The 26,315-nt window shown below is 44.8% G+C and overlaps 1 protein-coding gene across 1 annotated transcript in view; it reads right to left on the bottom strand.

Moving 5' to 3' along the window:
* Window positions 1–327: 327 nt before the first annotated feature.
* Window positions 328–26,315, bottom strand: part of PWWP2B (PWWP domain containing 2B) — a 68,732-nt gene continuing 42,744 nt past the window's right edge. Inside the window, exon 3 of the mRNA XM_075352260.1 lies at window positions 328–972. The gene's annotated coding sequence lies outside the window, so the exon portion shown is untranslated. The remainder of the gene's footprint in view (window positions 973–26,315) is intronic.

Below are 26,315 nucleotides of genomic sequence, written 5' to 3'. Positions count from 1 at the left end.
CAAAAATCCAACCAGTCCTGACTTGCTTGTTACGGTAGCATCCACTCACCTATGGTGATCTAGCAGTGGCACACGGCCATCTTTGCCCATGGAACCCATGTCATTACCAAATTCACCGTCTAACCGCACTGCACTGGCAGCACAAAATGTGACATTGGAACATTTTGTGCCTTTAGGCACATATAAATTGACCATAAATATATATTAGTATAAAATAACATCCAAAAGAAAAAAAAACCCAAACTAAAAAGCATCTAAAAATAAAACTTTTTTTTACTAACTTTAGGGGGCAAAAAAAAAAAAAAAAAAAACAAACAGACACCAAACAAAAGTTTGAAAAACTTTCATTTACATTAGTGAATACATAAAATTCACATTAGGATTTACATAAAATAAAAAAAAAATCCTAAAGCCGTTTATTAAATAAATAGTTTTAAGAGTTGAAACTACAGTTTCCTTTGGTAAAGATTTCAGAAAAGAAACATTTTGTGCAGAAAGAAACTTTTGCAGTAATTTATGACTTGTTGACATAAGAACTTCATGATGCTTTTTGAGAGTTTTTTTTGTAGGTTACAATTAAATACTTTTGTCTCATAGTGTTAGGTTTCATAGCTTTAGTCTATTACCTGTAAACTACGCAGCAGCAAGATTCATTTTTTTTTTCTGTAGTTTAAAACAAAAAAAAAAAAAAAAAAGTAGAATTTTAATAAATTAAGTTTGTGGTGGTTTGCTGTTCCTACGCCCTTTCTATAAAGTAACAGAGCAGATCTATTTCTGGCTTTAATGTCCTTGAGATCCCCATATGTCAGCTCTGTGACAAGACTCCATGTCTGGGTGACGACTATCCTTCACAGATGACCAGAAAATGCATCTTGCTGTCAGAAGTGCGGCCACGGTCGGAGTCTCCAGGGGACTTCAAAGGATGTTTATAGACAGTGAAACCGGAGAACAGCTGGGCTCTGATCAGCTTATCTAAAAAAAGGAAAAAAAAATAGGTAATACAGTATATTAAACTATCACAGCAAACAAATCAATGATTGAGAACGCTCCTGGGAACAGCGACAAGGCACAGTCTATGTTCATTCCGGAACAGCAACTTTCTTATCTAAAATTCTAGATATAACATGCATAAGATGCTGAGTAGCGTTGTTAAAAGAGATGAGCAAAATTGATTTGTGATGAAATCACATTTGATAACAATTTCCAGGAAACTTCAGCTATTCTGGTGAATTTGTGCTTATTCGATACAGCAAAGTGTGGGTTAGCTAGCTGCTGAGGGCTGGGAAAGGGTTAATATTTATCACACACATACATATTTTATATATATATATATATATATATATATACACACACATACATATATTATATACATATATTATATATATATATATATATATATATATATATATATATATATATATATATATATATATATATATATATATATATATATATATATATATATATATATATATATATATATATATATATATATATATATATATACACATACATATATATATACATACATATATATATACATACATATATATATATATATATACACACACATACACATACACATATATATACATACGTGTGTGTGTGTATATACATATACACACACACATACACAAAACTATGAATTAACACATGTGGAATGAAATACTTGAAAAAGTGTGAAACAACTGAAAATATGTCTTATATTCTAGGTTCTTCAAAGTAGCCACCTTTTACTTTGATTACTGCTTTGCACACTCTTGCCATTCTCTTGATGAGCCTCAAGAGGTAGTCACCGGAAATGGTTTTCCAACAGTTTTGAAGGAGTTCCCAGAGATGCTTAGCACTTGTTGGCCTTTTTGCCTTCACTCTGCGGTCCAGCTCACCCCCAAACCATCTCGATTGGGTTCAGGTCTGGTGACTGTGGAGGCCAGGTCATCTGGTGTAGCACCCCATCACTCTCCTTCTTAGTCAAATAGCCCTTACACAGCCTGGAGGTGTGTTTGGGGTCATTGTCCAGTTGAAAAATAAATGGTCCAACTAAACGCAAACCGGATGGAATAGCACGCCGCTGCAAGATGCTGTGGTAGCCATGCTGGTTCTGTATGCCTTCAATTTTGAATAAATCCCCAACAGTGTCACCAGCAAAGCCCCCCACACCATCACACCTCCTCCTCCATGCTTCACGGTGGGAACCAGCCATGTAGAGTCCATCCGTTCACCTTTTCTACAAAGACACGGTGGTTTGATCCGAAGGTCTCAAATTTGGACTCATCAGACCAAAGCACAGATTTCCACTGGTCTAATGTCCATTCCTTGTGTTCTTTAGCCCAAACAAGTCTCTTCTGCTTGTTGCCTGTCCTTAGCAGTGGTTTCCTAGCAGCTATTTTACCATGAAGGCTGCTGCACAAAGTCTCCTCTTAAGGCCGGCTTCTCACTTGCGAGTTTCTCGCAGTAGTGCAATGCGAGAAAAGTTCGCATTGCATTCGGACACGTTATTCAATGAATGAGCTCTCATCTGCGTTTTTCTCACTCCAAATCGAACGGAGGTAAAAAAAAAAATAAATAAAAATCGCAGCAAGCTGCTATTTGAAGAGTTTCTCGTGTGTCTCTCCAATGCAACACTATGGGAGCGTGAAAAAAAAGGATGTCACACGGACCGGCATTCACACCATCCTAGGGACATCCGTTTAATACATTTATCGCATGTGTCACAAAGTACTGGAAATGAGTGAGGTCTCAATGTTGGTCAATCTCTATCTCTGTCAGTCGGTCCCTCCCTCTCGGTCTCTATTCTCTGTCGGTCTCGCTCTCTATCCATGTCAGTCTATTTCTTTCCCCCCCTCTCTCATACTCACCGATCCCCAATCATCAGCGCGACGCTGCACGGCGTTCACACTGCTCCGGCAGCTTCTCCTCTTTTGAAAATGCCGGCCGCTCATTATTCAATCTCGTATTCCCTGCTTTACCCGCCCACCGGCGCCTATGATTTGTTGCAGTCAGACACGCCCCCAAGATGAGTGACAGCTGTCTCACTGCAACCAATCACAGCTGCCGGTGGGCCGGTCTCTATCATGCATTAAAATAAATTAAAAAAAAAAAAAAAAAAAAAAAAAAAACACGGCGTGCGGTTCCCCCAATTTTAATACCAGCCAGGGTAAAGCCACACGGCTGAAGGCTGGTATTCTCAGGATGGGGAGCCCCCCAGCCTAACAATAACAGCCAGCAGCCGTCCAGAATTGCCGCATCCATTAGATGCAACAGTTCTGGGACTGTACCCGGCTCTTCCTGTTTGGTGCATTGGCAAACGGGGTAATAAGGAGTTAATGGCAGCAGCCCATAGCTGCCACTAAGTCCTAGATTAATCATTGCAGGCGTCTATGAGACACCCCCAATGATTAACCGGTATTTTACAGTTAACACACACAGTGAAAAAATCCTTTATTTGCAATAATAAACACGAACAAATACCCTTGTTCACCACTTTACTAAGCCCCAAAAACCCCTCCAGCTCTGGCGTAATCCACGGAGGTCCCACGTCGCTTCCAGCTCTGCTACATGAAGGTGACAAGAGGTGCAGAACACCACCGCCGCTCCTGACAGCTCCACACAGCAACTGGGGCGATGATGTCACTCAGGTTACTTGCGGCCACCGCTGGATCATTTAACAGTGACAGCAAGTCGCCAGAGTGACAGCGATGAGGTCACAGGTGAGTTGCGGTCTCTGGTGGAGGATCCAGCTAGCCGCGGGTAGCCTGAGTGACGGCAGTGCTAATCGCGCTGCTCATTTCAGTCACTCAGGGGATTAGCGGTCACCGGTGAGTCCTTCAAGGGTGACCGCTAATCAGGACACGACACAGAGCCGCGGTATGACAACGAAGTCGGGTGAAGTTAATCTGACTTCATTCTGATCGTGCGGCTCGGTGTCTGCTGTCTGCGACTATACAGCTCTGCTGAATGGCAGATGACATAGTAAAAAGGGATCCCATATGTATCAAACAGGCATTGCATACGCTCTGCTAGTCATTAAATAATTAAAAAAAGCATCCCACTTGCATTGCACACTGACCTAACGTGAACTAAAGTCGGCCGAGTTTTTTTTTCAGGCAAGTCGGACCGATTTTACACGCATAAATGTGTTTCCAGCCTAACAGTTGTTCTAGAGATGTGTCTGCTGCTAGAACTCTGTATGGCATTGACCGGTCTCTAATCTGAGCTGCTGTTAACCTGATTTTTGAGGCTGGTGACTGGGATAAACTTATCCTCCGCAGCAGAGGTGACTCTTTGTCTTCCTTTCCTGGGGAGGTCCTCATGTGAGTCAGTTTCTTTGTAGCGTTTGATGGTTTTTGCCACTGCACTTGGGGACACTTTCAAAGTTTTCCCAATTTTTCCAATTGACTGACCTTCATTTCTTAAAGTAATGATGGCCATTCGTTTTTCTTTACTTAATACAAATTCTATGGCAAGAAAAAAAAGCAGCTAACAATCTATTCAGTAGGACTATGAGCTGTGTATCCACCAGACTTCTGAACACCACAACTGATGGTCCGAACCCCAATTATAATGCAAGAAATCCCACTTATTAAACCTGACAGGGCACACCTGTGAAGTGAAAAACATTTCCGGTGACTACCTCTTGAAGCTCATCAAGAGAATGCCAAGAGTGTGCAAAGTAGTAATCAAAGCAAAAGGTGGCTTACTTTGAAGAACCTAGAATATAAGACATTTTCAGTTGTTTCACACTTTTTTGTTAAGTATTTCATTCCACTTGTGTTAATTCATAGTTTTGATGCCTTCAATGTGAATCTACAATTTTCAGAGTCATGAAAACTCTTTGAATGAGAAGGTGTGTCCAAACTTTGTCTGTAATGTACATACACACGTACATACAAATTATATATACATACATATACACATATATAATTCTGTGTACCAGAGATGAACGTGCTTTGGTCAGACATGACCATCATAAATAACAACCAAAGAACAAAAGCAAAAAAGACCTGGTGAAAATGCTGGTGGAAGCTGGTAAGATTGTGCAGTTATCCGCAGTGAAACGAGAACTGTATCAACATGGGCTGGAAGACCACTCTGCCAGGAACAAGCCATTACTCCAAAGATAATCAGGAAGCAAATAAAAGTAGACATATTCTGTACTGTTGTAGAAACGTGCACCGCGCCCCGTATGAGGCCTGGTCAGTGACAGACCAGAGGCAATGGCAGAGAGCTGTGGTGGAAGGAGAGTATAATCTTTATTATTTATTTCTTAACTCCTTCCCTATTCTACTTCAGGGTCTGGAAAGACCATGCCGCCTTCGTGACTGGGCAATTTTCCGTGTTCTACGTCTTAATATTTTTATCCTTTTATCCGAGACGCAACTTTTTTTTTTTTTTTCCCTTTCCTTCCTGTCGATACAGCAGTGTCAGGGCTTGTCTTTTGTGTTGTAGGACAAGGTGTACTTCTTAAATGACTACATCTATTTTAATGATGTGATGATGGAAAAAAAAAAAAAAAAAAAAAAAAGTGGAGGTGAGCAAACTGTTCGGTGCTCGGTAAATGAGTATCGAGCATCAAAATTCTCGTTACAATTACCGAGTATAATGGAAGTCCATGCAGAACGTAAGCATTTTTTTTTTTGTCCCCCGGAAGATTTTCCAGAATAATGCTCAAGATCTACATGGACTTCCAATATATTCAGTAAATGAGTCCAGAGCATCAAAATACTTGTTACAATTACCGAGCACGGAACAGTTTGCTCATCTCTATTAACTTTTTCTTTTTTTTTTAACCAATTTACGAGCAGATGTGTTTAATTAGCACGGGCAAACATGCCATTAGTGCAACCTGTGCAGTCGCATAGGGATGCTCTTCAGTTAAGGCTGCTTTACACACGATATTGCTAGCGATATAGTTAGCGATGTGACACGCCAGATCGCAGATACGATTTGCCGAGATCGCACATAGGTAGTTTTTTTTTTTGTAGCGCCGGTCACAAAACGACCTATGAGCGATCTCGGCAAATCGTATCTGCGATCTGGCGTGTCACATCGCTAACGAGATCGCTAGCAATATCGTTGTGTGTAAAGCAGCCTTTATGCATTGCAACATTGGCTGTCAGACAAGTATCGGGGAGTGCTCAAAAGGCACCGCTATCCGTGCTGTGAGTAATGACTAATTGCTACATGAACATCTGAAATGACTGAAAGCTGGCAGCTCCTGGTAGAAAAAGTTCATTTTCTCCCAGATGCTGAACTTTCAGTACTGTGGTTGGGCACCCCTATGACACTATTAACTTGCAGATTAAAGGGGCTCCATCAGCACGTGACGACTGTTCACACCAAGTACAGGCGCTTGTGCACCACAGCGTGGCCAATCAATTTTCCTCCTGCTTGTTTTCCCTCCATCTCCGCCTCTTCTCTGGCTCTATGAAGTCAGAGCCGCCAATCAAAGAAGAGGGGGAGGGTGGAGACAGAAAACAAGCAGGTGGGAAGGGGCATTTAAATATTTGGATACACCATGAAGCACTGAGAGCCTGTACTTGGTTTGAACAGTCATTCTGTGCTGACAGTCACTTTAATCGCATATCTGCAGGTTAATAGTTATCGGACCGGACATGTCCCCTTTAATGAGTTTTCAACTTGCATATGAATATGATCATGAGCTCCTGTTTGGTATAATTAGTTACTCATATGCTTCTTGTCTACAATCTTAGCAATTTTGTAACTTTGTACAGCTGTACCTAGAACAATTGTTTATATTTTGAAGGCACTGGGCGGTCACAGCTAACATTGATTTGATTTAGACTTTTCTATTGTTCATCGACTTTGCAAATTTAGTAATGGATAACAAAAAAAAAAAAAAAACAAAAAAAAAAAACAAAACTTATTTGTTAAAGCATTATCTGCCTGTGGTTGTGACAAATGCTACTGCAGCAAAAAACGGATGTTCACAGCCTGGGAACACATGGTAAACTGCACACCCGGCATGATTTCAGCTTTTTATTATAAATATATATTGAAATGTAGTCCGTATTATTTTTACATGCACAGGCGGCACGGTGGCTCAGTGGTTAGCACTGCTGTCTTGCAGCGCTGGGGTCCTGGGTTCGAATCCCACCGAGGACAACATCTGCAAGGAGTTTGTATGTTCTTCCCGTGTTTGCGTGGGTTTCCTCCGGGTACTCCGTTTCCTCCCACACTCCAAAAACATAAAAAATAGGGAATTTAGATTGTGAGCCCCAATGGGAACAGCGTTCCTGATGTATGTAAAGCGCTGCGGAATATGTTAGCGCTATATAAAAATAAAGATTTATTTTTTTTATTTTTTAAAAAGGACTTCTGAATAAGGCTTTAGAGAAGACATTCTGTGCCTATGGGCTCCTGACATGTAAATCTGCTGCAGTCTGCATCAACACATGGTAATTTGAGGTCATTCCAGAGAGAAGAAACTTTAAAAAAAAAATAAAAAAAATACAACAAATTCTTACCTTTGCAAAATTATAAAAAGATGTCAGGACAACCCTGTAACCATAAGCCCTGCTTGTAACTTTTCCGTATCGCGTCGCATAAAATATTTACACAGATAGTAAGTGACATTCATGTAGTAATGGAAAAACATTCATTTAGTAGTCACAAATTAAATTTCTGATCTATATGTAAGGGTACGTGCCCACGATCAGCTTTTGCAGTATTTTGGATGCAACGTTATTTTGATGTGTCCAAAACACTGTTCTACAGTACAAGTGTCTTCAAAACAGGAGAGAAGGGGTTAACGCCATGCATTCGCCAGAAAAGACGTAGAACTGTTAATTAATAATTATTTTATTCCATAGATATACGCGTTTCGAGGTATGGAACCTCTTCCTCAGGAAAAAAATATCAACAATACATCTTACATCTAGTGTTGATATTTTGGTCCGGAGGAAGAGGTTCCATACCTCGAAACCCATAGACCTATGGAATAAAAGAATCAATCAACAATTCTACATCTTTTCTGACGAATGAGCAGCATTAAGTCCTTCTCTCCTGCTTGGAAGACACATCCACGTGGGGCTGCGGCAGCCACCATTATCCTATGTAATGACCCTCACAACCACATTAGGTGAGTGTATATTTTTATACATTTCCCCTCTGTTTATCTGGTGAGACCCCATCAGCGCTTCTGTTTCCTAGTTATATATCATTGTACAGAATAAGCACAGTGGATGGGATTTCTGGAAATCCCGTGCCCACGGTGCGTGTACTACCCGCAGCGAAAACTGACCTGCGGTGCGGCTTTTTGTGCCGCAAGCTTGCCAATTCTTTGCTGTGGAGTTGCAAGCATTCTCCATAGGGAATTACAGCAAGGAGACCGCAGCGCCCCGAACCCTGATCAAGGGCACAGGTAGCTGCGCTCTTCTGCAGAGGAGACTCCCGACTCTGCAGTTCAGGACCTGCCGCGTCCAGGATGCAGCGGGTCCTGATCGTGGGCACGTACCCTAAAGAATGCATTTTATAAATTGTGCACATATAGGTTTATTAACATACGGTCTTAAAAATAAATTACAGCAAACAATGCCCAATTTACATTATATGTTCCCAAGCTGCGAAAATTAAAGGGAACCTTTCACTTGATTCATGCTGCTCAAACCACAGGTATAACACACTATAAAAGAAAAAGACATGGATCGCACATCCCAAAAAATACAATGATCTAAAGCCACTAGGCAAAAAATTAAATAGAACATGAGGCTCTTTTGTTACCATTCTGATCAGATTGTATTAAGCCCACTGCCACGTCACGGCAAACCTCTTGAGTGGGTCCCTAAACTGAACCTTTTTGTGCGCCACTGTGCACTGACCACTGCTGCAGCGACAAAGCGCCAGCAGGGCGGGCGATCTGGTGCCTCACAGCACCCATGCTGCAAGGCGAAGCCCCCAAGGCTCCAGGCCGCGCCGCCCCACTGACACGACACCACCACCACAGCGGCCACCACACAGCACCAGCACACAGTGAGAGGAGCTGTGCACTCACCTCCCACTGGCTCCCATATGTAGACTGGGAGCAAAAAGAAGGCTGACCCCTCTTGCAGTCTCCTGCTGATTAAAATCACCTGTGCCAAATGGGGGGAGTGCAGATCCAAGCAAAAAAAGAGGGGAATAGAATGTTGTATAACACACTATGAAGAAAAAGAAAGTTGTTGTCGCTGCAGCAGTGGTCAGTGCACAGTGGCGCACAAAAAGGTTCAGTTTAGGGACCCACTCAAGAGGTTTGCCGTGACGTGGCAGTGGGCTTAATACAATCTGATCAGAATGGTAACAAAAGAACCTCATGTTCTCTTTAATTTTTTGCCTAGCGGCTTTAGATCATTGTATTTTTTGGGATGTGCGATCCATGTCTTTTTCTTTATAGTGTGTCAAACCACAGGTATGTTCTTCTCTGAAACGCTCCATGTCAAAAAATATGGGGATCCAGCCAGGGATCATAGTCAGAGAGGTGACTAGTCTGACGCCGCTTCAACCCGGCTTGTGTCTCTGCAAAGTTTCGGGGAAAACCCATTCCTGACTGTACTTGTTCATCCCAGCTCAGTTACATGCTGCTCATAGTTTGGGCAGCATGAATCAAGTGACAGGTTCCTTTTAATGCCTGAGAAAATATATTTATATTTTATAATTTATAAGACAGACAGACACAGACAGAGAGACAGACAAACAGAGACAGACATACAACATTAAGTGGATTTTCAAAGAAAGTACACCAGCCTCATCAGGTCGAAGATCTATTTAACAATGTATGGAGTCCATATTATAAAATCTGGTGACAATTCCTTTTTAAATACTAGTCCTATAAAAGAATCTTCCCCCACTGAAGCAAACATTCATGTGGTTTCTGTCTCCCAGTTTTTCCTGCACACACACTTCTAACCACCACCCAAACATGACACATGGCATTATTATTTAAGATTCCCGTATGATGACATTGAGGAAGAGTGTGTAATCAGCAATGAGAATCAGCACAAATGTTTTTGAGTCATCTTCACAAGAAATATGTTCAGCCTCATAGTGTGCACAGTACACAATGTATATTGGCCGATGGTTTTATGGAGAAGGAAAAAAAAAAAAAGTGAATGATCGTAAAAAAATTAAAGGGAACCTTCACCAGTTTTTTAGTGTATGAGCCAATTCCACCACCTTCCTAAGCACCTATGCTGCATTCTAAAAAGTGGTATATTAAAGCCCTGCCCCCCCCTGTATATACCCCAAAAGCCTTTTGAATAGCTCCCACGCTGTATGCAAATGAAACTGGTCCGATGGGAGTCACTGCAGCGGTTCCTGTAAGCCGGTAATCGCCGTCCTCCTGATGTGATTGATGTAGATGACACGCCCTATGTTGCCCACATAGCCGGACAAAATCTTGTGCCTGCGCAGGGAGATCGCGGTTCGCTCAGGTGCACTTTGCTTTGCCCTAACTGCGTATGCATCGGCAGCAACCCAGAGCAAAGTGCGCCTGCGCAAACCGCAATCTCCCTGCGCAGGTGCAATATTATGTTCGGCTGTGAGGATGACACAGGACGAGTCATCCACATCGGGAAGACAGCGATTACTAGCGGGGAGGAGGGACAGGAGCTGCTGCAATGACGCTGACCGGTCACATTTGTAATTCTGGCCACCTCTAGCTCCCAAGATCAGCTATTCCTCGAGTAGTTCTGTCATATGGGTCTCTTACCACTTGTGGGAGCTAGTCAAAAAGGTTTTTAGGGGAATATATGGGGGGGGGGGGGGGGTCAGGGCATATGATATCCTTGGTTGAAGAATTGTACAAGGAATAAGATTTGTGCAAGAAATATTATAAAGTCACTGTATGTGGATTAGGGCATCTATATCTGTGGAGTTTCTGCACTATACCAAAAGGGGGTATTTTTTTGTATCCATTACAAACACAGCATTGCTTAATCGAAATATTTAATACTTACTCACCAATAAAGAGATATAGCTATAGATCTTTTTATTAATTCCAAATTTCGACTCCAAATAGTTGCACAATGACAAGTCAAAAGGCACAATATTGCACAACCAAAGTCTGAATATGCCTTGCCTAAAAGGTATACTCACCTAAAGTACAGCAGATTTGTTGCATGAATGTTTGTGGCTAACAATCAAAACACACAGTGTCTGCAAATTGAGGTTCTGATCCGGCATAAATCCTAGGTCATATGAAAAGGCTTGTTAAAGAGCCCCTTTTGACTTTTAGGATTGCCACCTACAATAGGTGGCACCAGAGTTTGTCTCCTTCCTCCCTGAAGAGACAATCTGAATACCTTCCAGTTGGAAACAAACATGTTGGAAGACGCCAGTCCTAGTGTATTGCAACAAACTGTGAATACACAGAAATAAAACTGATACAATCTAAAAGAAACACTAAACACACAATGTGCCACTCAGTCATTTATTTCACTCAACACTGCTAATAAAAAAAAAAAAAAAATTATATATTCACACATACACTAGATTAGATTATCAGCATTACATACATACATACACACATACACTAGATTAGATTATCAGCATTACATACATACATACACACATACACTAGATTAGATTATCAGCATTACATACATACATACACACACACATACACTAGATTAGATTATCAGCATTACATACATACATACACACATACACTAGATTAGATTATCAGCAGTACATACATACATACACACATACACTAGATTAGATTATCAGCATTACATACATACATACACACACACATACACTAGATTAGATTATCAGCATTACATACATACATACACTAGATTAGATTATCAGCATTACATACATACACACATACACTAGATTAGATTATCAGCATTACATACATACATACACACATACACTAGATTAGATTATCAGCATTACATACATACATACACACATACACTAGATTAGATTATCAGCAGTACATACATACATACACACATACACTAGATTAGATTATCAGCATTACATACATACATACACACACACATACACTAGATTAGATTATCAGCATTACATACATACATACACTAGATTAGATTATCAGCATTACATACATACACTAGATTAGATTATCAGCATTACATACATACATACACACACACATACACTAGATTAGATTATCAGCATTACATACATACATACACACACACATACACTAGATTAGATTATCAGCATTTACATACATACATACATACACTAGATTAGATTATCAGCATTACATACATACATACACTAGATAAGATTATCAGCATTAAATTCACTGGGAGACAGATTAGAAAAGGCAAAAAAAAGAGGCATTGCATTCGGAGCAGCACAAGAAGTGATTGATGACAGCACATCCAAACCACTAGGGACTAGGCAAGGACGCAATCAATATTAAAAAGGAACATAATTAGACATCCTAATCAGCAGCAGTCTGGCCCCCACCTTTTATTAACCATGACTGATCAGTTTGCTTGCCTCACTTAACCATTTTTTGGGTTCTCCCAAGAAGATAGCAATGCAATGCTAAGGCGGAGATCATAGTAAAGAACCATAAATATCCAGTTTGTCCTTGTGTGGTGCCATAGGGGGCTGATTTTTTGTTTCTAGGGAAAAATATGCCACAAATGATAGAAATGGAGGTACGCCGAGGGACTGTATGGGCTAATCACTTACTGTGTCTACTGTATTCCAAAACAATGCGACACAGATCCAATAACTGGAACGACGTTGTGGCTTGCGCATATCTGGCAGTAACCCTACCTAATGGCTGCATGGTAAATAAAAACTAAAGCCTATTTTTACACCAAGTTACTACATTGAAGCGGTTATAAGAAGAATCAAATAGACACAGTAAGATAACTATTAATACGTCTAATTATACACGTCTGCATCTTAATGAGTGAAGCAATTTCCTGTAAAATGGAGTATATGCAAATCTGTATGTGAAACACCAAAGGTGAGGTCTGTTTTCCCGACATAATCAAGGAAACAATCTGAAACAAGTTACATATACATATATGTTTCTAGGATAATAAGCAGGGTTTTAAAAACAAACAAAAAAAACGCCGCCCACCCCTCATGTATGTTGGACAGATGCATGGGTCCTTGTGGCATTTAAATCCTATCAAAGACATACACATCCCCCCTCCCTCCCAAAACCCCACATTATGCAGCAAATGTCCCCATCTTGTACTAATGCCCCCCATCCTAGGCACCTTTCAGGAATATACATATATCCCCCATCCTGGTATACATGTCACCCACCCTGGGCAAATCCTCATATCCAGGTTTTCCATTTTAGGCTTCTTCCTGACATATGTCCCCCTTCTAGGTATACACTGTATGCCCCCCATCCTAGGTCTCTTCCAGGTATACGTCACCCATCCTGGTCCCCTTCCTGATATTTAGGTTCCCCATCCTGGTACACAGTGGGTGAAATAACTACTGAACACACCACCAATTTTCTAAGTAAATATTTTTCTAAAAGGTGCTATTGACACAAATTTCTCAGATGTCTGTAACAACCCATCCAATCCACACAGACAAAGCAATCAAACCACCGATGTCCATAAATTTAGTGATGTGTAATAATGACATGACACAGGAAAAAACGCATTGAACACTAGAGGTGCAAAAAGCCATGAAAAAAGTCATGATTCCAGCTGAAATCTAGCAGTAATTAGAAAGCAATCCTGCCACTTAATGAAGAAGAAAAAAAAAATAATCAGCTGTTTCAACTGATGTCCTTTAAAAAGGAGTCTCATTACCAAGGTGCCACACAAGAAACACCTCATGATGGGTAAAACCAGTGAGCTGTCTCAAGACCTTAGCAACCTTACTGCTGCAAAACATTCTGATGGCATTGGTTACAGAAGAATTTCTAAACTACTAAACAAAAGGTTCCAGTGAGAAGTGATGGGGCCATGATCCAGAAGTGAAAGTAACAATTTCACCATAAACCGGGCATGACCCGGTGCTGCCCACAGGATTTCAGACAGGAGTGAAAATAATTATCAAGAGCCAAGGACCACTTGAGGAGAGCTACAGAAAGAAAAAGTAATGTGTTCACCATGCTCTTGCTCTAGTTATAAATGTCCCCTATCCTAGTATATATGGCCTCCCTCCTGGGTTCCTTGCTGGAGGGAAAAAAAAAACAAAAAACCCATGTTCACGCACATTTAACATTTTGCTCAACAACATTTAGACAAGACTGTGAAATACTGGGAGAAAATAGTCTGGTTAGATGAGACCAAAGTTTAACTCTTTGGATACGATAAAACACACCATGTTTGCAGGCCAAAAGGCGGCACTATACATCACCCCAAAACACCGACCAACAGCGAAGTTTGGAGAGGAAATATAGTGTGGGGCTGCTTTTCAGCATGTGGCACTGGTAAATGTCATAATTGAAGGAAGGATGATTGGACAAATATACCTAGATATGCTTTATTAAAATCTGCTGCCATCTAGAAGGATGGTGAAGGATGGATGGTGGTATGGGATGGTTATGATGGATGAAACAAGGGTGGACATTTCAGCAAGACAATGATCCCAAACACACAGCCAAGGAAACCGCCAATTAGTTTCAGAGGAAAAAAAAAAAGCTGCTAGAACGGTCCAGACAATCAAAGCTGAATCCAATAGAAAGTTTAAGGAAGGAACAAAAGCTCAGAGTTCATAGGAAAAGCCCACAGGAGCTTCAGAATTTGAAGAGTGTTTAAGAACATGATATCTGCAGTGAATTTTGGAGATGGGAACATCATGGTGTGGGGCTGTTTTTCAGTATATGGCACTGGCAAACTTCATATAATTGAAGAAAGGATTAATGAACAAATTGTACAGAGACATGCTTGATAAAAATCTGCTTCTGTCTAAAGCGGTTAGAATGGCCAAGCCAATAACCTGACCTGAATCCAATAGAAAATGTATTAAAAAGAAGTAACCCACGGAACCTTCAGGATTTGTTGAGTGTAAGAATGGGCTAAAATCCCACCTGAGCAATACATGTGACTAGTTTCTCTATACAGGAGGTGTCTTAAAAGCGGACATTACCAACAAAAGGTTTTTCTACAAAGTATTAAATCAATTTTGGTAAGCGTATTCAGGCGGACACCCAAACGTAGTCTGCTACGTCTGGGCCTGCAGAAATCGTATACACCGGAAAATGGTGCAAGACAGAGCATACGCTTGCTCTGTCTGCTCCATTATACTCCATGGCCCTGTCGGCTCATATGTCCAAAATTCGTTTTGTGGGGAGGGGCGGGATTTCGGACATCCCGCCCCTCCCCCCACAAAACGAATTTTGGACATATGCCCTGACGGAGCCACTGAAATGCAATGTGAAAGGGGCCTAATTGTGTCCAAGAAAAAAAAAAAAAAAAAAGACAAAAATGTTGCAAGAGAGATAGATAGATATCTATCTATCTATCTATTTATTAAATAGTAATTCCCTATTTAGTTTTTATTACAAAAAAAATGATGTAGGCAATACATTTCCTTTAAAAACAAATTGTCTCTCCAGTAAAGGAGACAAACTCTAGCACAGCGCCACCTATTGGAAGTAGCGATCCTAAAAGTCACAAGTGGATTTTTGACAATCCTTTGCAATATGACTCAGGATATATAAGCCAGATCAGAATCCCAATTTGCAGACACGGTGTTTCGGGGTGCTTGCCCCTCGTCAGTGCAAAGTATGGGGGTGTCTGATCTGGCTCATGAGAAAGCTATGTGGGGACCACGGGGGAACACTATTCTCCTTAAGGAGACTTTGCAAGCCAGTCTGGCTGCCAGGTAAGGGGACTTATAGCTGCAATGCCCCTAAAATTCCACGGGGGAACACTATTCTCCTTAAGGAGACTTTGCAAGCCAGTCTGGCTGCCAGGTAAGGGGACTTATAGCTGCAATGCCCCTCTGGGAAATATTCAAATTGTCTCTCCAGTAAAGGAGACAAACTCTAGCACAGCGCCACCTATTGGAAGTAGCGATCCTAAAAGTCACAAGTGGATTTTTGACAATCCTTTGCAATATGACTCAGGATATATAAGCCAGATCAGAATCCCAATTTGCAGACACGGTGTTTCGGGGTGCTTGCCCCTCGTCAGTGCAAAGTATGGGGGTGTCTGATCTGGCTCATGAGAAAGCTATGTGGGGACCACGGGGGAACACTATTCTCCTTAAGGAGACTTTGCAAGCCAGTCTGGCTGCCAGGTAAGGGGACTTATAGCTGCAATGCCCCTAAAATTCCACGGGGGAACACTATTCTCCTTAAGGAGACTTTGCAAGCCAGTCTGGCTGCCAGGTAAGGGGACTTATAGCTGCAATGCCCCTCTGGGAAATATTCAAATTGTCTCTCCAGTAAAGGAGACAAACTCTAGCACAGCGCCACCTATTGGAAGTAGCGATCCTAAAAGTCACAAGTGGATTTTTGACAATCCTTTGCAATATGACTCAGGATATATAAGCCAGATCAGAATCCCAATTTGCAGACACGGTGTTTCGGGGTGCTTGCCCCTCGTCAGTGCAAAGTATGGGGGTGTCTGATCTGGCTCATGAGAAAGCTATGTGGGGACCACGGGGGAACACTATTCTCCTTAAGGAGACTTTGCAAGCCAGTCTGGCTGCCAGGTAAGGGGACTTATAGCTGCAATGCCCCTAAAATTCCACGGGGGAACACTATTCTCCTTAAGGAGACTTTGCAAGCCAGTCTGGCTGCCAGGTAAGGGGACTTATAGCTGCAATGCCCCTCTGGGAAATATTCAAATTGTCTCTCCAGTAAAGGAGACAAACTCTAGCACAGCGCCACCTATTGGAAGTAGCGATCCTAAAAGTCACAAGTGGATTTTTGACAATCCTTTGCAATATGACTCAGGATATATAAGCCAGATCAGAATCCCAATTTGCAGACACGGTGTTTCGGGGTGCTTGCCCCTCGTCAGTGCAAAGTATGGGGGTGTCTGATCTGGCTCATGAGAAAGCTATGTGGGGACCACGGGGGAACACTATTCTCCTTAAGGAGACTTTGCAAGCCAGTCTGGCTGCCAGGTAAGGGGACTTATAGCTGCAATGCCCCTAAAATTCCACGGGGGAACACTATTCTCCTTAAGGAGACTTTGCAAGCCAGTCTGGCTGCCAGGTAAGGGGACTTATAGCTGCAATGCCCCTCTGGGAAATATTCAAATTGTCTCTCCAGTAAAGGAGACAAACTCTAGCACAGCGCCACCTATTGGAAGTAGCGATCCTAAAAGTCACAAGTGGATTTTTGACAATCCTTTGCAATATGACTCAGGATATATAAGCCAGATCAGAATCCCAATTTGCAGACACGGTGTTTCGGGGTGCTTGCCCCTCGTCAGTGCAAAGTATGGGGGTGTCTGATCTGGCTCATGAGAAAGCTATGTGGGGACCACGGGGGAACACTATTCTCCTTAAGGAGACTTTGCAAGCCAGTCTGGCTGCCAGGTAAGGGGACTTATAGCTGCAATGCCCCTAAAATTCCACGGGGGAACACTATAAACACTATATACACTTTAAAAACAATGCCTTTAATGAAAAGAAATGCTGGAGAGTCAGGCAGTGGGGGAGGGGGATGCCAGTATACTGACTATGAAGCTTCTGTGATCAATGTTTCAGTTAATTGCACTCATTAAGAAGTCACTGATGTCACAGGGCTTCAATCAAAAGGAAAAAAACAAAAACTGCACACGTTTCAGTTGGTTTCAGACAAAACAATTCATAACGGACAGATATTATATAAAGAGATTATCTGATAATAGTAAAGCCTTTAAAAAAAAAAAAAAAAAAGGGCATGTGAAGGCTTCTATGACATGATGTGTACAGAAGGAAGAGGATATCCTGATACCTATGATCTATTTGCCAAGTCATGTGCAATCATTGTTTGCCTAGTAAAATGCTTTATAAAAAAGCTGTATATGCAGAGCTATAAAATATTCTGCCATTCTCTGGGTGAGAATATCTACATATGGCACCAGACACAGCCCCTATACTAGAGCCCAATGCTCGGATGAGGAGCCGTTTAGCCAATGTATATGTCCCCCAGCTTATCTGATGGCACCATATGTAACCTTATCAGTCTTCTACTGAACCATTTTCAAAGAAGGTTTATGACCAAGTCAGAACAGAGCTTTGATGTGGTCATAATTCAGTTTACAATCTATGCCATCACATTGAGCTCATTGACAGATTCACAGTTAACTCACTCTGCCATGGACAGCACTAGGGAGACTAGAAACCAAAAGGTCAAATGAAATGAAGTAATGAAATACTATATTTGAAGCATTCTTTTTTCAAAATTTTTATATCACCATTTGCATAAAACAAAAAAAAAAAAAAAAAAAAAAAACCCTCACAATTTCTACATTGGCCACTAAGCCTTAGAGTAGACTCTTCGGGTATGTGCGCACGTTGCATTCTCTGCAGTGCAGAAAAGAACTGCACCCTCTGGCAGACTGGACACTGCGTTTGTAAAAAAAAAATAAAAAAAATATGCATCCACAACCCATGCATTTTGGATACTTTTTCCATGCGTTTTGGATGCATTTTTGCCAGTGCGTTCCCCGGCAATTCAGCTTTGCTACATGCCAGCTGACAGCAGACACAGAGTCGCGCAATGAGAATTAACTCGGGTGAACTTCACCCGACTTCATTGTCATACCGCGGCTCTGTGTCGCGTCCTGATTAGCGGTCTCCCGTCAAGGACCCAACGGTGACCGCTAATTCCCTGAGTGACTGAAGTGAGCAGCGCAATCAGCACTGTCGTCACTCAGGTTACCCGCGGCCAGCTGGAGTCCTCCACCCGAGACCGCAACTCATCTGTTACTTCAGTTACTGCGTGGAGCTGACAGAGCGGTCTAGTTTGTGACCGCTCTTGTCATGTAGCAGAGCTGAGAGCGTCGCGGGACCTCTGGATTACGCCGGACCTGGAGGGGTATTTGAGGATTTTAATAAAGTGATGAAAGAGGGTGTTTTTTTTGTCTTTTATTCCAAATAAAGGATTTTTTTGGATGTGTGTGTTTATTTTCTTTAACTTACAGGTTAATCATGGAAGGTATCTCGGGGAGACGCCTGCCATCATTAACCTAGGACTTAGTGGCAGCTATGGGCTGCTGCCATTAACTCCTTATTACCTCGATTGCCACCACACCAGTGCAATTCGGGATGAGCCGGGTAGAGTCCAGAGACTGGCTCTAAAGCATGCGTCAATTCTGGGCAGCTGCTGGCTGATATTGTTAGGCTGGGGGGCTCCCCAGAACGTGGCGCTCCCCATCCTGAGAATACCAGCCTTCAGCTGTGTGGCTTTACCCTGGCTGGTATCCAAATTGGGGGGAATGCACTTCGTTTTTCTTTTAATTATTTATTTTACTGGACGATATAGACCCGCCCACCTGCGGCTGTGATTGGTTGCAGTGAGACAGCTGTCACTCAGCGTGGGGGCGTGTCTGACTGCAACCAATCATAGGCGCCGGTGGGCAAGGAAAGCAGGGAATACCAGATTGAATAATGAGCGGCTGGCATTTTCAAAAGAAGAAAAGCCGCCGGAGCAGTGTGAATGCCGTGCAGCGCTGCGCCAGTGATCGGGGATCGGCGAGTATGAGAGAGAGGGGGAGAGACTGACCGACGGACAGAGAGAGGGACAGACAGAGAGAGACCGACCGAGACAGACAGAGCGGCCAACTGACAGAGAAAGAGACCGACCGACAGAGGGAGATTCACCGACATCCACAGACAGATTGACAGACATTGACAGAGACTGAAAAGACTTGCATTTAAAGCATGCGGAACACAACAAAAATGCAGTCCAAGTGCATTTTGGTTGTGTTCTGACCCACATCATTGATTTCAATGGGTGGAGAACGCAGCTACAACGCACAAAAGAAGGGACATGCTGCTTTTTTTTCCTGCAGCGATTTTGGGCATCCAAAACGCTTTGTTTACAAACGCAGCGTGTGCATTGATTTTTCGGCTTTCTCATAGACTTTGCTGGGGAAGCTGAGCGCATGCAATTTGGCACTGAAAACGCTGCAGTTCAAAATGCAGCGTTTTCGCGGAAAAAACGCAACGTGCGCACATAGCCCTACTTCCAGTTGCGTACCTAAAGGTCTTCAGTATTCTTAACATTCATTCTAATCCTGAAACTAATGATAACACCTCACAGTATAAGAAAGAATCCACATCCACAATAGGTGATGTCGCAGCTCACCTCATTGACAACACCTCTATGTATATATTAGATGGCACAGGATCCACAATAGGTGATGTCACAGCTCACCTCCTGAACAATGACTGATAACACCTCTATATACAGTAGATAGCACAGGATCCACCATTCACAATAGGTGATGTCAGAGCTCACCTTCTCCTCCCGTACACAGGATCCACCATTCACAATGTGATATCACAGCTCCCCTCCACCTCCTGTACAATGACAGATAACACCTATGTACAGCAGAAAACAAAGGATCCACAAAGGGTGATCTCACAGCTCACCTCCTTGACAACACCTTTATGTATATTAGATGGCAGAGGATCCATCATTCACATTGAATTAATGTCATATCTCACTTCCTTCTCTGCCCTTTGACTAGATCGGAGCAAGCCTGGGAACTGAAGACCAGTAACTCGATGGATTCATACAATCAAAGTAATGGCAAAGAAGACCCTGGTGGACCTTTCTAGGCTTGACCAGAATAGATCTTCCTACAGATCGTTCATCCATCAACTGGCCATGGCTCAAGATCAAGCATAAGGCTGTGGAACAAAAAAAAAAAAAAAAAAAAAAAAAAAAAGAAATCTATATGCGATTGATGGTGTGATGGTGGCTTGTCATCCAACACCCCCTCCGATCATCCGATTACACATGGAGCAGAGCCCTGCAGCTCTGTATATTGTTTAGTGGCTGGCTCCAAATACTAACATTTACCTCCTATTCAAGATAATGGGAGAAAATGTGACCTACATAACATTTACATTTATTCAGAAATAATTCATGTCATATTTTGAGACTTACAAATAGGAATAACGTTTGGAACACCATTCTAAGTCCGAACTGGGTGCAAAAACCTAAAAAAACATCACTATGGGGAGATAAGGTATGCACACCAGTGACTCTTGCATATAGCTATTGGATTTTTCAAGTTAGTATTCACACAGCAGTTTCTGCTATTTCATGTATTCCCCTTACATAGTCACTGGTGTGCATACCTTATCTCCCCATAGTGATTTTTTTTTAGGTTTTTGCACCCAGTTCGGACTTAGAATGGTGTTCCAAAAGTTATTCCTATTTGTTAGTATTTTTTTGTTTGTGAACCCTCCCCAACCACACCTATTGCCAATCCATATCATACGCATAAATAGCCTGGGTCTCAGCTTCCCATACACGGTAGGTTTTTTAACTGCATGAGAGGACACACACAAGCTAGGGACCCCAACGTAGAGAAATACTTTGGCGTAGTGTTGGGGCTCTATTGCATTGATCAATTCAGTAGCTAAATTTCTCTTTATTCATATGTTCATGGCAATAATGGAGATTCCATTTTTCACATTTCATTCTTACATATAGCTATTGAATTTTTCATGTCAGTATTCACACAGCAGTTTCTGCTATTTCATGTATTCCCCTTACATAGTCACTGGTGTGCATACCTTATCTCCCCATAGTGATATTTTGAGACTTATGCACAGATGTAGTTACACGCAGTACATTGCTTACATCCGCCCGCAATCTGAGCTAGTAACAGCTGATCTGGATAGGCCAAGATAATTGTATTAGAAGTTGTCTATAGATATATGCAAAAGGTTTGTCACTGTTTACATGCACTCTAGATGGCTTTTGACTCATGGCTGTCTGGCCATGGCTACCCTAGGCCTTTCCCTGGTTACCCGATATTTACCTTCGTTACCAGCGTCCGCTGCTCTCGCTGCTAGTGCCGATCCCTGCACATGTAGCTGCAGTACCCATCGTGTAATTAACCCGATGTGTACTGTAGCTAGGAGAGCAGGGAGCCAGCGCTAAGCAGTGTGCGCGGCTCCCTGCTCTCTGCACATGTAGCAGCACAGCGAAGCGTGTCGTTATGATCGCTGCTTCTGCTGTGTTTGACAGCTAAGCAGCGATCATAACAGCGACTTACAAGGTCGCTGCTACGTCACAGAAAATGGTGACGCAACAGCGACGTCGCTGTCGCTATGTGTGAACCCAGCTTTAGCCAAGGACACAAACAGCATTTATCTGCTTGAATCATTAGCCATGTTTTGAGAGCTGTCATCTCGGTGGGACAATAGTTTTGAATGCAACCTTTCCGGTCGCCCATGCCCTCCAACCCAGCACCAGTCACATCTGTATGACTGAATTCCTTGCCTAATGTTGTTCACTTAACTTCATGCTTAAAAAAAAAAAAAAGTTCTAGTTCAAATCATATCTGCAAAAGTGAATATGATTGTAACATTCTGATGACCAAAGACATTCTAATTACACTAACACCTATTGGAAAGCAGCATTGCTAAAAACATCCAGTCTTCAGTGAGGGGAACAAAAACACAAATACTAATTAAACAGGAGGGGGGAGGGGAGGAGAGGAGAGGAGAGGAGAGGAGGGGGGGAGGGGGGGGGGAGAAGAGGAGGGGGGGAGGGGGGGGGAGGAGAGGAGGGGGGGAGGGGGGGGGAGGAGAGGAGGGGGGGAGGGGGGGGAGGAGAGGAGAGGAGAGGAGGGGGGGAGGAGAGGAGAGGAGGAGGGGGGGGAGGAGAGGAGGAGGGGGGGGAGGAGAGGAGGAGGGGGGGGAGGAGAGGAGGAGGGGGGGGAGGAGAGGAGGAGGGGGGGGAGGAGAGGAGGGGAGGAGGGGAGGAGAGGAGGGGAGGAGGGGGGGAGGAGAGGAGGAGGGGGGGGAGGAGAGGAGGGGAGGAGGGGAGGAGAGGAGGGGAGGAGGGGGGGAGGAGAGGAGAGGAGGGGGGGGAGGAGAGGAGAGGAGGAGTGGGGGGGGGAGGAGAGGAGAGGAGGAGTGGGGGGGGGAGGAGAGGAGGAGGGGGGGGAGGAGAGGAGGGGAGGAGGGGAGGAGAGGAGGGGAGGAGGGGGGGAGGAGAGGAGAGGAGGAGTGGGGGGGGAAAGGAGAGGAGGAGGGGGGGGAGGAGAGGAGAGGAGGAGGGGGGGGAGGAGAGGAGGAGGGGGGGGAGGAGAGGAGGGGAGGAGGGGGGGGGAGGAGAGGAGAGGAGGAGTGGGGGGGGGGGAAGGAGAGGAGGAGGGGGGGGGAGGAGAGGAGAGGAGGAGGGGGGGGAGGAGAGGAGAGGAGGAGGGGGGGAGGAGAGGAGAGGAGGAGGGGGGGAGGAGAGGAGAGGAGGAGGGGGGGAGGAGAGGAGAGGAGGAGGGGGGGGGGAGGAGAGGAGAGGAGGAGGGGGGGGAGGAGAGGAGAGGAGGGGGGGGGGGGGAGGAGAGGAGAGGAGGAGGGGGGGGAGGAGAGGAGAGGAGGAGGGGGGGGAGGAGAGGAGGAGGGGGGGGAGGAGAGGAGGAGGGGGGGAGGAGAGGAGAGGAGGAGGGGGGGAGGAGAGGAGAGGAGGAGGGGGGGAGGAGAGGAGAGGAGGAGGGGGGGGAGGAGAGGAGGAGGGGGGGGAGGAGAGGAGAGGAGGAGGGGGGGGAGGAGAGGAGGAGGGGGGGGAGGAGAGGAGAGGAGGAGGGGGGGGGAGGAGAGGAGAGGAGGAGGGGGGGGAGGAGAGGAGAGGAGGAGGGGGGAGGAGAGGAGAGGAGAGGAGGAGGGGGGGAGGAGAGGAGAGGAGGAGGGGGGAGGAGAGGAGAGGAGGAGGGGGGGAGGAGAGGAGAGGAGGAGGGGGGGGAGGAGAGGAGGAGGGGGGGAGGAGAGGAGAGGAGGAGGGGGGGGAGGAGAGGAGAGGAGGAGGGGGGGAGGAGAGGAGAGGAGGAGGGGGTGAGGAGAGGAGGGGAGGAGGGGGTGAGGAGAGGAGGGGAGGAGGGGGGGAGGAGAGGAGAGGAGGAGGGGGGGGAGGAGAGGAGAGGAGGAGGGGGGGGAGGAGAGGAGAGGAGGAGGGGGGGGAGGAGAGGAGGGGAGGAGAGGAGGGGAGGAGAGGAGGGGAGGAGAGGAGGGGAGGAGGGGGGGAGGAGAGGAGAGGAGGAGGGGGGGAGGAGAGGAGAGGAGGAGGGGGGGAGGAGAGGAGGGGAGGAGGGGGGGAGGAGAGGAGGGGAGGAGAGGAGGAGGGGGGGGAGGAGAGGAGAGGAGGAGGGGGGGGGGGAGAGGAGAGGAGGAGGGGGGGGAGGAGAGGAGAGGAGGAGGGGGGGGAGGAGAGGAGAGGAGGAGGGGGGGGAGGAGAGGAGAGGAGGAGGGGGGGGAGGAGAGGAGGGGAGGAGGGGGGAGGAGAGGAGGGGAGGAGAGGAGGGGAGGAGGGGGGGAGGAGAGGAGAGGAGGAGGGGGGGAGGAGAGGAGAGGAGGAGGGGGGAGGAGAGGAGGAGAGGAGGGGGGGAGGAGAGGAGGAGAGGAGGGGGGGAGGAGAGGAGGAGAGGAGAGGAGGAGGGGGGGGAGGAGAGGAGAGGAGGAGGGGGGGGAGGAGAGGAGAGGAGGAGGGGGGGGAGGAGAGGAGAGGAGGAGGGGGGGGGAGGAGAGGAGAGGAGGAGGGGGGGGAGGAGAGGAGAGGAGGAGGGGGGAGGAGGGGAGGAGGGGAGGAGGGAGGAGGGAGGAGGGGAGGAGGGAGGAGGGAGGAGGGGAGGAGGGAGGAGGGGAGGAGGGAGGGAGGAGAAAAAAAAAAAATAAAAACTTGAAGTCTATGTAAGGCCCCTTTCACACATCAGTTTGATAATCCGTCGAAATGTGTAAAAAAAACGGATCCAGCGATGGATCAGTTTTTTCTCATTGACTTGTATTAGTGATGGATGGCCTCACATTACATGTGTATGACGGATCAGTCGACAAATGTGAAGGAGACAACGTCCATAGAAATGTTTTCTTATGTGCATCGAAAAAAACGGACAGCGACAGATCCGTCCTTAGTTGTAATAGAAGCCTATGGGTGCAGGACTTTTTTTTTTTTTTTTTTTTTTTTTTTTACAGGATCCGTCGCATCAGTTTTACCACAGTCTGCGAAAACAGATTGTGACTGATCCAAAAAAACCACTGGTGTGTGAAAGAGGCCTAAGAATGTACATACTACACACGTTGGCCTTCGAGATATGAGTATTTTAATGTAGCATGCGTAATTTGTGATAACATTGTGGGGTTTTTTTTACATTTGGGAGAGTTAGAGTTAATATTTGGAAGTAGCTTACAGTGGGAGGGGCTAAAATGAAGAGACAGGGACAGTTTGTCAGGATATAGGGCCTAGCATGCATTAGAATCAGACCTAAGGTCTGACTAGTGAGCAGAGCTACATGGCGTGGTTGTCCTTGACGTAAGTGGAGAGCGAGTTAGTGGATCCTGAGTAAAGCGGAGGGAACACGGATAGATCGTGGTCAATAGGAGACAGATCCTGTGTCAGGACGCCTAGCAGCACAGCCCCGAGTTTATAACTCAGAGAGGTAGCAGGTCAGGACTGAACAGAGCCTTCACCAGGAGGGAGGTCCAAGGCATCAGAAGTAACTAAGCACTGACCATATTAAAAAAAATAATCCATGTAAGAGAGAAGACGTGGAACCGCAGGTTGAGAATAGGACTTTCACTGACTGGACTGTAGTACTGAGCTGGGTGGTGGTGAAGGCAGGTGAACGGTGGAAGCAGAAACCAAGCGAATTAAGAGAAGGAAACGCTCTTCAAGCTGTGTAACCGCTATCCCCTGTACATAATCCTCACTAAGTTATCGTTGTTTAAAAAGTTTATTTTTCGAGTGGTGGTTGTCTTATTGAGCTGCTCAACATCTGGTACTGGCCAGAAGAGGTCACCGGCATCATGTGGTCTGCAAGGGTGTAGCGCCCCCATAGCATAAGTCAACACACCCAGCCAGAACCCCCACCATCATGTAAGGTGCCGAGGCGTAAGACGAGTACCTAGGTATTGTATTCTGCAGCAGCTACAGCCCCCCATATATTTAAAATAGCGGTTTGCCGAACGATGGTTTGGCCAGTAGCAATCTCATCCGACTTACCACACACAGGAGTGGTTCCCTCTGCCAAAATTGGACATATTGGATCTCTAACTCTCCCGACATCGCAGACACACTGCCGGTGGGTTCAGCAGCACCACGCGGCCCTCCACACCGGAATAAATGTTCTCCCCAACGCGGCCCTCCTCACCGGAATAAATGGGCTCCCCAACGCGGCCCTCCTCACCGGAATAAATGGGCTCCCCAACGCGGCCCTCCACACCGGAAT

Source organism: Anomaloglossus baeobatrachus, chromosome 5 (genome assembly GCF_048569485.1).
Source record: "Anomaloglossus baeobatrachus isolate aAnoBae1 chromosome 5, aAnoBae1.hap1, whole genome shotgun sequence".
Classification (NCBI taxonomy): Eukaryota; Metazoa; Chordata; class Amphibia; order Anura; family Aromobatidae; genus Anomaloglossus; species Anomaloglossus baeobatrachus.
The sequence above is the reverse complement of the archived record's forward strand: the minus strand, read 5'-3'. Positions and strand labels throughout refer to the sequence as shown.